An 8,143-nucleotide genomic window follows, 5' to 3' on the forward strand; every position below is an offset into this window, starting at 1 on the left:
CCGACAAAGCGAATGCATAAATCTGACAAACCGAATGCATGATGAAGACTGATCGATTGCATAGCACCAATAGGGTGATTGCGTGATAGAAAGCAGACAACAACAAAAGTTAAAAAATAAAAAAATAAAAGGAAACTAAACCCGATCAGGAACCTGCAAAACCAATTGTGAAGCCCTAGCCAAATCTCTCATCATCCATTCAATATTTATTAGATCATATTTAACTATATAAGAAAGAACTAGGCTATTATATCTATCTAAGGCCAGTTACTCTTCCGAATCCTATTTCAATTTTTTTGCCTGGAGAACCTTTTGATAGCGTTTGGCTTCTCTTCTTTGTTGTTTTGTCCTTCTTGCACCTCAAATCCTGAACTGTACTTTTCTTGCCATAAATTGTATTAATCAAATCATAAAATAAAAGCAATTTGATCCCAGATTAACCAAATTTGAGGCAGAATTAAACAGAACAAATAACAGACAGAAAAAAAAATTAAACAACAAAGCTTCCTGTGAATGCGTGATCCAGAAAGGGCGATTGCGCGATCTAGATAGGGCAATTGTGTGACCCTATCAGAACGAATGCGTGACCCCAAAGGGTCGAATGCATGATGCTCTCTATGTGATTACATGACGATGAATGCTCGATTGTGTGATGGAAATTTTTTTTCTCAAAATTCGTGCAACCTGCAAAAAAATGAAAAATCTGCACAATCTGTAAAAATCACACAGAAAAATAAAGAAGGTTAAATTGTTGTTAATTCACGCCGGGTTCACCAAAATGTATACATGTAAAATTCATCTTAAAAACAAATAATCAATTAGAAGAAAAAAGGAAATCATGAATCCCTCCTAACCAAAGAATTTAACAAATAAGACAATGGAATAACACAATCAAGCAAATAGGAATAAAAATAATCAAATGAAATCAAAACTCCCTATCCCAAGATCGTGTATTGCTTCCATTGCTCTTCTCCTCTTTGTGGTATGATGGCTCTTAGATATTGCATTGGTAACCTGCAAGTGACACAAAGATTCAAAGTTCATGATTATTGAAAATGGAGATTGGATGCTCAATTTATAGATAATTGGAGAAGATAGATTGAAAGGTGGAACAGATTGATCAAGAGGTGGAACTCAGGTGAGCTCAAATGAAAATTGATAGTTGAACTGCTGATTGTAGGAGTAAACTCAATAGATTGAAAAGATTAATTGAGCCAACTGATTGAGAAAAATCTGATTGAGGGAAGAAAAAGGATGATTGGAGGAAATAAAGAAGATGACACAAAAATCTTAATTTAGAAAAAGCTAACTGAAAGATGGAAATAAAAGTTGAAGAGATAAATGATTTAATTAATTAAATGATTTAATTAATTAATTGATTGAATTAATTAATTTAGTATGTGCTTGCATTTAGAATTAGATTTTCAATTTAATCTTTGCATGATATTTATTCAAATAAATGAATTTATTAATTCAATTTAGTATTTGAATATATTTAGAACTTGACTTTGATTTGCAATTTAGTTTTGAAATCATGCACATGTAATTGAATTTGGAAGAATTTAGAAAAATATGAAATTAAATGAAATTACAATTTGGGGATTTGGAAATGGAAGAATTAATTAGCTAATTAAATAATTTAAAGAAACTATTTAATTATGCTAGAAATAGACTTTAATTAAATAATAAAGATTATTTAAATTAAAGGAATTAAACAAAAATTAATTAAATAATAAATATTTAATTAATATTTAGAAGAGAGTTGAATGATTAGATGATTGGAGATAGAAATTGAATAATTAGTAATTATTTAAATAATAAAGATTATTTAAATTAGGGAATTAATCATAATTAATTAAATAATAAATATTTAATTAATGTTTAGAAAATTATTAAAATGATTAAATGATTATAAAATAAGAAATAGAATAATTAGTAAGATATGAGGAAAATAGAAGAAAATAGAAGAATTAGAAGAATAAGATTAAGTAACTTAATTAAATAATTAAGGAATTATTTAATCAATTAGAGGAATAATTAGTACATGATCAATGCGACATTTTTAGGTGTCTACAGAATCAATACTCCAATCACAATTGGATGACATTTGAATGAAGCAACGTGATATTGAACTTACTTAAGAGGATGCACTCAAGTAACATAGTATATCAAAGTGAATTAAACCTCTGGCTCGAGGTGATAAGACCACGATGAAAAAAAGATAAAAATCCAAACATGATATATTCAAAGAGTTGATAATGATTGTCGCATAAAAGATGCAGACTACATTATAATTTGAGAAAAGAATGGGAGCAAAAGGATTGATTTGCTTGATTTGATTAACTTGATAGGATTGATAATGGGCTGAATTGGGGGACCAATTGAGTAACCAAAAGAGAAGGATTGATTCAATTGAAAGTGCATAATACAATTGGTGATACAATTGGTTAGATAGGGAAAATTGGACTTCAATAAAAATATTTAATCCCTAACTTAGATTAAATATGATGATGATAAAGGATGCGAAGATGCTCAGTGATGATGATGATGACACAAGCTAGAAATGGCGACCAAGATCCAATTAATAACTGGGATAATCAAATATAATGAGACAAACCATGTGTTAGATAGATGATGATGACATGCATGATAAACCTACTCAAGGATAAACAATGACTTTTCCATTTTGGGAAGCAATCCCATGGTTATTTCAATCTATTTATATAGCATTCCTGCATTTTCTAGTAGACTAAGTGACGAAGATGACTATGAATTCACTCCTCTAAGAAATCTTGGGACAAATTTTGGCAAAATACTTTGTGACACCAGACATGGCAAGGATGAAAGTATGATAAATGCATTAACAATCATGTTCTTCCTAGGTTGTTCAAATGATATTATTTGTTGAATCCCACTTTGGAAGTTAATCCGTAGCCATACTTATTCACATTGGATATCATAAAAGTCTGGTGAAACTTAACTCCACTCCATGGCACACACTTCTCGAGCACACCAAAATTTGAATTCCTAAGAATCCAAAGATCTCAAGGAATTTAATATCTCAACTATGAATTGCGAGATTGTGGGCCGCTTTAGAGGTCCGACCTCCTACACCAACAAACAGAAGGATTGGGGCTGCTAAACACTAGTGTGTAGTGGGGTAACATTCATGGTATTTTGATGGTTATACATATGGTGGCTATCTCATTTAAGAGATATCTTGGGGTTTGTAGAACACAAGTTTTTATGCATCTACCACACAAGCACCAAGAAATTTTTCCTTTCGTTAAGACCATGAAGCTATTTGCATGTAGATACTAAGGAAAACTACTAGTATAACATAGCGGCACTAGTTGATTATGACTTTCACCAAAATCATGAATATTTATATAGAAAACTAAAAGAGTATTGTTTGGATAGTTCCCTCTCACCCATCCTTATGGACTACTCGAGAGGTAGGTCCTTCTACCTAAAAAGGAAAAATTGAGCATCTCTAACACTTTTCTCTTGTACCCAAAACCTACTTATGTGAAACACTAGTTGGGCGAATGTGAAACACTATCAGAATGGATGCAAAATATTGATGAGATGTATGCGAAATATTTTTTGGGCGCATGTGAAATATTGATGAGATGAATGTGGAATCTCAGTCATAGATGAAAATCCATACTAGGTCCTACAAACAAAAAGATGGAGGTGTGATTTCTTGCTTCCAAGTGCCAACACCTGTAATTCAAAATCACTAAGATGACAACAAAAGATTAAAATGACCTGCAAAGTGGGTCCTACCAAGTATGCTAGAAAATGTGTGATGAAAATGTGAGTATGAATATAATAGATTGAAATAACCATGACAACATCCTAACAAACACAAATAAATCAAACACCTCAAGATAAGGATTCTAGAAAGGAAATTAATAAAACATAATTGACAAAAACACTAAAATGCAAACTCCATATTACTCCCTTGATTTAATTATCCTTAAGTTTGATGTGTGCTCGACAACATTGCGACTGCTTGATTTTGTTCCATGATATGGGATTATGCTAATTGGGCTCGAAACATGAATGCAAGATGGTTGGATATGTGTATGCAAATTGCAATGGTTTTGGTACGGAAAATTGAAAGTGGATGAAAATGTTGCATTACGACGGTATGAGTCTAAAAATGGTGGACTCATAGCTTGAAAAAGGGAGGGTTTAAATAGAATTGGATTGAAGAGGAGGAGGTTTGAAATATGAGACACTTGTCCTCAAAGACGACAAGTGGAAAGCCTCAAGGTGCTATGTGAAAGGAGATTTCACACTATCAACAAGGAAGGACAAGTCTCCTTAGGGAAGAAAAATATCAAGAAGAGGCATCACATGTGTCCTCAAAGACACATATCCATTTTGGGATATGGCCACCCAAAATTGGATTCAATTTTTGAAATATTAGGAAATTAGTCCAATATGCACACACATGTAAGAGGGGAGGTTAGAATGGATAGGGTTGGTTAGAACCTAGGGTTATGCTATGGGATAGGCTAAATGGGAGTTTAGGTTAGGAGACATGTGACTAAATTAATTAATGTAGAATTAATCAATATAATAATTAGGGAAAAAAAATGACATGAATAAAATAAAATAAATAAACTATTTTATTTAATAGAGGAAAGGCTTAAGGGGAGGTTAACTAACTAAGAGATTAATCAATTAATTGGTTAGGGGACATGGTTTTGTTAATTAAATCAATTTAGCCAAAGGAAAATGCCTGATTGTGATTAAATAATATGAATTATTTAATTAATACAAGCAATATAGGAAATTCGATTTGATTAAATTAATCAGTAAAATTTAAGTGTCTAAAATGTGATGAAAAACAAAAATTTACAATAGAATGTAATAAGAAACCAAGCTTTGGCTCTGTTTCAGAGTTTCATCTCATGTTACTCCTTCTCTCCATGGGCGCAGTACTATCGAAAATGACAATGTAAAGGGGAAATTTTTATTTGACAATTTCCAACATAGAAGCAGAAATCGCCAAATCGATTTTCACTTTTAGGGGGTGATTTCTTTACATCCAAAAGAAGATAGGAATCCACTAGATTCAATCAAAAATCTGATAAGGACTGAATAGTAAGTAAGTTGATTCTTTATGATGTGTTTTTCCCTCTTTTGTAAGTTGAAATGCCAATTTAGGGTAAAGTGTTGAGATTGAAGACAAACCTAAGAAAATGCTGAGCTACAGGTTCAGGATTTTGTCGTGCACCTTGATCTAAGTAATATGAGTTGATTCAAATCTGCCCTACAAAAATGCCCTGAAAAGCGAGGGACCGTGGTGTTGCCTCTTTGTCCTTTGAATTTTTCACACATCGAAAAGGGTTTTTTAATCTCTATGTTTGAAGTTTATTTCTAGAAGTACAGTTGTACACCTATTTCCTGCACACATAAATAAATTAAAATAGGTTGGGAATAGGGTCTTTCCTTTGCTCAAACCTCGGTTTTGGAAATAACCATGAAATTGAGATAAATGTAATTGAAATGACTAAAAGGAAATGTTATCCTTTTGATGGAGATGTTGAATTATGACTGAAAATGCAATGATTATACCTCCTTGTGAAGTTTTGCTTGCCTCCACATGAAATTAGGGCTTCATGTAATACGATGTAAAACTCCGCTTCAATGCTTGAATCTTGACTTTATTGTTGCTCCAAGGGTTGAAGGAAGACTGAAAAATGCTCAATTTCTCTTGAATGCTTGATCACTTGTATGCTTGAATTCTTCTTGATATATGTTATGATCATAAAATGAGAGGGGAAATCCTCTTTATATGCTTGCTTGTTGAGTTAATTGACTAATTTTCCGACATGAGGCAACATAAGGGGGAAAATCCCACTCAAATTTGAAATGGGAAAAAGGGTTTTTAGGGGTCCCATTTTAGAGAGGACCATGGTGCCATGCCCTACTCCTGGTGAGGACCAAGACACGATGCCCTAGTCCTACGCTATTTTAGGTCAGGATCAAGGTGAAAGATAAGTGAAAAATCAAAGTTTTTGATGTTTGTGATGTGCATGAGCATAATCAGGTCTTCAATTAGGAAAAGGGGCGTAAACACTAAGGTAAAGACCCAAATGTGGTTGAAAATTGAAAGGGGTACAATTTTAGGATGCTACATTTATCCCCCACTTTAGTGGGAGTATGAAGTCAATCATACTCTAGGTAGAGTACAAAGGGTTCAGATTGAAAATAATTTCACCAATTCATCAAGGAGGAAAGATACACCAAGCCCCTAGTGGACTTTAGGATCTCACAACTTCAATGGCAATGTATAAGGGAGAGCCATGACTATAACTAAGGTTCTCTTACTATGATTCATGAAAAGAAAAAAAATACGAAAAATTACAAAGCAAAAGAAAAGTAACTTTAAGTATCAAGATATCCAAGACAGAGAATCATTGAGCAGAGTATATGCCCCTATGTTACAGAAATTGTGTATGCCTTATTGAGACAAATTATTGTAAGGTAGGATACACCCAAAAATAAAAGCACAATATCATAATAATTTTACCCCGAAGAGAGGACAAATTAAAGTATATTGATCACAAAAAAAAAAGAGGTGGTTTCACCTAACTTTAGAGTCAGTATACTTTTTATCATAACTCATGTATATCATGTATATATTATGCATAGAATTATCCCCATCCCCCAAATAAAGGAAACCACCCTGGAAGAAGGGGACATATGTTTCTTTTGAGTCATCATGGGAGAGACCAAAATAGATCTCAATGTTTTGCATCATCCTCAAGTAGAGATCAGTAGGGACAACAAATAGAAGAATGAAAAGATAAATAGTAGAATGTCACAAACAAGAAAGAGAGGGAAGAGAGGGAATCTGTAGTGATAATGAAGCTAATCAACCAAGTCATTCATTCTCTGATCTTGCTCATCATTATTTCATGAATGTGGACAACACGCAAGAGGAGCCACATCGAGCACAATAGATGGAGCTATCACAAGTTCCAAATAAGGACCATGCTCTAATGATGATTCACATTGTCTATTACTAGGAGCTAGGATTAATTATTTCAAAAAATTGTTCGATAAATCATTGTCAACATCAACATATTCATATTCATCATCAGAAATATTAGGATCAACATTTTAATAATTAACAACATTCTCACCTATATCTTTATCAAGATTAATAAAAATAGGATCTCTAATAGGAATAGAACTATCATCATTTGTCTTAAGAATTTTGCATCTTGGAGAATACTCTTATCTTTAAGAGAAGAAATAGATGCCTCTTTGGGAAGAAGTTTATTTCTTTCCTTAGGAGGAAGAATAATCTTATCCTCAAGAAGAGGTATATGCTCATCAAGAGGAAGGATAAGTGTTGGATTTCTAAGTTTACTCAATGATAAAATCATCTCATTTTTCCAATTGTGATATGATTTAAAGAGAGCATCCCTTCTAGGTTGAAGAGGTTGGAATTATTTGGACCAAAAATAATCAAGACAAACATCTCTATGCCTCACCATAGGTTAATTTTGTTATGATTAATAGTTATGATATCATCATTATGAGGAAATTCTAAACACTTATGAATAGTGGAATTGACTTCTTTCATGGAAGAGAGCCAAGGATGTCCCAAATTCACACAAAATCAATTAGATGTAGGAATGATAGAAAATTTAACATCTAAACATTTAGTACCAACATCAATAGGAAGTGTGATATAACCAATAGAAGGAAAAGAGAAGCCATCAAAAACTTTAACCACCACATCCTGGTATCATCATATATCACTTGATGAAACTCAAAAGTATAAAGAAATTCTTTAGTTATCACGTTCACCATGCAAGATGGATCAATAAGCACTCCTCAAGAAGGTATACCTTTGGTTTTTGTAGTTCTATATAATGGGCCATTAGGTACTTTAATAGTCTCACTGGGATCAAATATAATGCACAAGTCCTTAGGAGGTTCTTTTTTATCTATAAGGTTCACCATATTATTAGACTCAAGGCCAAGATTATTGGGAGAGAATGCAAGATGATCAGTCTCAATCACATTAGTGGAATGGGAAGTTAAAGGATCAATGAAAATTTGAAGGTTTTGATTAGGAGGAGCTATTTATTTGTTTCCTTTATCATTCACA

This window comes from Cryptomeria japonica, chromosome 2 (genome assembly GCF_030272615.1).
Source record: "Cryptomeria japonica chromosome 2, Sugi_1.0, whole genome shotgun sequence".
Taxonomy (NCBI): Eukaryota; Viridiplantae; Streptophyta; class Pinopsida; order Cupressales; family Cupressaceae; genus Cryptomeria; species Cryptomeria japonica.